The sequence below is a fragment of the Ipomoea triloba genome, chromosome 2 (assembly GCF_003576645.1).
Source record: "Ipomoea triloba cultivar NCNSP0323 chromosome 2, ASM357664v1".
NCBI classification, from domain to species: Eukaryota; Viridiplantae; Streptophyta; class Magnoliopsida; order Solanales; family Convolvulaceae; genus Ipomoea; species Ipomoea triloba.
The window spans coordinates 25,549,798-25,554,591 of NC_044917.1; positions in this window are offsets into that span (position 1 = coordinate 25,549,798).

Consider the following 4,794-nt stretch of genomic DNA (forward strand, 5'->3'; position numbering starts at 1 on the left):
TTTCAGATTTCTTGCAATGTTTATGGTTATTTATTATTGCTTTGCTTTGTTTACTTTTATGATGCATGAGTAGTTAGCTTTTAGGTTTGGATTAGGGTTCTGTTGCTATTCTTGATGCTAGATTTATGATTATTGCATAAAGGGGTAATTTATTAACCTAGGGTTTTATGTTTGAATTGGATTATAAATTTCTTTTATTGATAATTGATGCGCAACTTTTATTGATTTGCTTTAGAGAGGATTTCATCACAACGAAAGTTGGGTGAAAGACTCAACCTAACCAATTTCAACCCAATTTTTCATACTATGAGAATAAGGGTAATTTGGGGTCTTATAATGCTTTTGTGTTTTAAGGTTAAGATTGATGCATCACGAAAGTTGGGCAATCCTAGCCTAATTCTAGTTTATTGATTACGAAAATAACTGAACTGAATTCTTGAGTGCATTGCCAATAAATACCTTGGTTAATTGTTTTTCCCCTAATTCTAAGTTTGTTAGAACATCAAGATTGCAATATCCCTAATCTAACCCATTCTTTTATCATATAGTTTTTCCCTCATTTTATTCGCATATTTTATTTTATTTCCATTCCTTAATCTTAGTTTGCTTGGAGTCTAGTGAATTCAAAGACTTTAGTGCCTAGAATTCTACATATCATACAAGTACGTGCCATAGTCCCAATCCTCAGTGAAACGACATTTACGCTCTCTTTTTACTATTACCATTTTACTTATCAGACATGCCCGCAAAGGATAGTAATAAAATAACACAACTCTTCGTCAGAAAGATGATGAAAATAGCCCACCATCCAATCCTAGAACCCACCATCACCCACCACATTTCAACTCCACCAATATGATGTCCACACCCTCAAAGCATAAGCACAAGAAACAAAAATATGTGCAACACTCTCCTTTTCCATACCACACATAACACAATCATGATCACAATTTACATGCTTTATCAAGAGTGCCATTTTTGTAGGTAAAGAGCCAGAACAAAGGCACCAGAAAAAACATTTAATCTTCAAGGGAATATGCAAATTCCACATTTTAGTCCAACTACCCCCTTGCTCCCTCTTCCTCTCCCCTACTAAATAACGATAAGCACTCTTCACAGAAAAATTCCCATCTCCCTCCCCTTCCCAAAATAAGATATCCAACCCTTTTGAAAGAGAAATAGGCACCTGAAGAATCAGCTTCATATCCCTTTCTGAAAAAGATCCTCAAGAATCTCATTATTATCCCACTCTGTCAAGTCAGGTTTCATTAAACTGTCCACTGTAGCATGCTGCAAGTGATCATACATAGGAGTGGTAATATAAGGATTTTCACGAGAAGGCAACTAAGGGTACCCCCAAATATGAACATTCTTTCCATCACCCACCCTCCATCTAGCTCCCCCCTCAACCTATCCCACGCTTCCCAAATACTCCTCCAAACATAAGAAGGATCCCTACCTAGTTTGGTAGTAAAAAAAGTTTCCCCAAGGTAGTACTTCGCTCCAAACACCTTTGTAACTAAAGATTCAGCGCTATGTAACAATCTCCACCCTTGTTTCTCTAGCAAAGCCACATTCATAGCATACATTCTCCGAAACCCTAAGCCCCCAAACTGTTTTGGTTTACACAGGTCTTCCCAACGTTTCCACCGAATACCACCCCCCTCCCTCCTCTCACAACCCCACCAAAAAGAGTTACAAATCCTTTCCAATTCAATGCAAAACCCTTTTGGGAGCAAGAAAACCTACATAGCATAATTTGGGATAATTTGAAGAATAGTTTTCAACATGACTTCCCGACCCGCCATAGATATATATATCTGTTAGTCCACAAGCCAATCCTAGATTTTATCCTTTCCTTTATCCACCCGCAAAATGTTATTTTTCCTCCTACCCACCAGCCCCGGAAGCCCCAAATACTGTCCACCTAAGTTGGTACTTCGAACCCTCAAATCAGTACACACTACATCCCTGTCATAACAACTCACATTACCTCCAAAACTAACATCTGATTTCTCAAAATTGACCTCCTGCCCTGAAGTAGTCCCAAAAAGGTTTAACACCTCTTTAATAGTATCTACCTCTTTACAATTAGCCCTAAAAAAAAGAATGAGGTCATTAGTGAAATACAAATGACTAATAAAAGGAGTTCCTCTAGCAATAACAACCCCATGAATCTTACTAGCCTCTTCCCTCATCCATAGCATGCTACTAAAACCCTCAATGGCTAGCAGAAAAAAAAGATAGGGTGACAGGGGGTCCCCTTGACAGAACCCTCGACTCGGAGTTAAAGGTCCTCATTCCTCCCCGTTAATAAGGACATTATAATGAACAGAGGTGACACAATTCATAACCAAAGAGACCTAAGAACTAGTAAAACCCATTCTTAGCATAACATTCTCAAGATAACCCCACTCAACCCTATCATTGGCCTTACTCATATCAAGCTTTAAGGCAACATATTTCTCAGTCCTCTCTTCTCTTTGTCTATTAAGAAAATGGTTCACTTCATAGGCCAGCATAACATTATCCATAATAGATCGCCCTAGCACAAAAACACTTTGAGCCTCCCCAATAAGACCACCCAAAATCCCTTTAAGCCTATTAGCTAAAACCTTCGCCACAATTCTACTAAGGACGTTGCATAACGCAATTGGGCGTAAATCACTCACAGTCTCCGGGTAACGCTTCTTAGGAATAAGAACAATATGAGTACTATTAATACCCTCAGGCAGCTTTGATGAGACCGGAATGCAACAAATAAATGATCCATTAAAAGTCTCGAGTGGCCCGGTAACAAGATCTAAGTCAAGGAAGATTCAAGAGGCTTTTAACACTTTTGTGCAAACAGATTGGAGTCCAACATCTTTTTATGAAGAAGAAGATCAATCTAGAAAAACAATTCTATTCAATTGTCTTCACATAAAAACTTTTGAAGACAATTCAGACTTCAGTATCAGATCAAATTTCCCGGTGTGAAATTATTTGCAAGGTGTATTTTTTTTTAGGTGGGAAACTACTTTGCAAGAATTGTATTTTTTATTTTTGGGTGGAAATTACTTTTGCAAAATGTTGTATTTTTAATTTTGGGTGGGAAATTATTTTGTATTTTAATTTTGAGTGGGGAATTATTTTGTATTTTTAATTTTGGGTGGGAATTACTTTTACAAAGTTGTAATTTTTATTTTGGGTGGGATTAGTGAACTAGAATATTTAATACCTTATTTTCCCCTATAAATACCCCATAAACCCAATGGTTTGAGACACACCTTGTAAAAATTCAATTTTAGTGAAATTTCTCTCTTTTCTTTGCATGAGAAGTGCATTGAAGTTTAGGTTGTTTGTGAGAAGCATTCAATCTTGGTAGGCTAGTGAGAAGCTAGTTTATCCCCTTATCTTGTTCTTTATATTCACACACATATCCAAAAACCCAAAAAGAATACTATTACTCATATTATATAGCTAATTTTATTTTTGTATCTTAATTCTAGTGCTAGATTCCTAATACTCTAATTCTTAGCCTTGCTTAATAATCTAAGGGTTGTGAGTATTATTTGTTAGTTTGGTGAGACATTTGTAGAGTTGGGATCTCAAAATCCAAGAGTCTACAAGGTAAGATCCTCTTTTGGACACGAAAGGTTCTTGAGTGATTCCTTGAGTGTGCACTTATTGTGGGAAGCAATCCGTGTATGCATCAAGCTTCCTCTCCTGGACCACTTTTCTAACAATTAATACTACATCCTGCCCCACTATATCCCAATATTCTTGATAAAACCCCGGATTTAAACCATTAGGCCCAGAGATTTACTAGGAAACATAGTGAAAAGCGCAGCCCGCACCTCCTCCTCAGTAATCGGACGAATTAAACCCTCATTTTGCTCGCTCGACACCCTCCCCGTAATAGAATCCAAGATTGGTTCAACAACCCCCTAGGTAGAATGAAACAGACTCTCAAAATAGTCAAAAACTACCCTACCTATGGCCTATCTATCCGAGACCCAAACACCAGCCACATTACGAAGACGAGTAATACAATTTCGCTACCGCTTAACCTTGGCCTGATTATGGAAATAACGGGTGTTCATATCCCCTCCCTTTAGCCAATATTGTTTTGCCCGTTGTTTTTAGTACCCGCTCTCACTTTCCAACAACCCCATATATTGACGATAAACATTATCAAACTCCCTCATTCCCCTCACATCCCTTTTACCCCGAAAAGCCTCTATACATTTTTTACAAAATTCAATGTATTTTTTACAGAATTCAATGTCATGCAGAAACTCCCTCCTATGCCAATCAACCCAATCTCTTAACCGCTGACCACACCGCTCAATTTTTTGGAGGATACTCTCTTCTCCCATACCCAACCACGATTGACTCACCTGTTCCCTACACCCTCCCTCTTTAACCCAATTTTGCTCAAACTAGAAACCACCCTCCTCCCTTGCTTGTCATCCCGCACCGGAGCTAAAAGGAGAGGAAGATGATCGTTTCCCCCACATTGGATTGATGTAGCCCAAGCACCCTGAAACATGTCACTCCACTTATTGGGCACCGGAATACAGTCCAATTTTTCCTGCACCCAGCTATCATACCCCCGACCCCTCTCCCAAGTATACTCATAACCCTCAAAAGGAAAATTCGACAAACCACTATCCCGCACAACATCCCCAAACCCCCGTATAAGATACCCCGGGTGAGGAACCGTCCCCACCTTATCCCCAAATTCAAGAAGGTCATTGAAATCCCCCAAGATTACCCAAGGTAAAGAAGAAAGAAATGGTAGGTACCTTA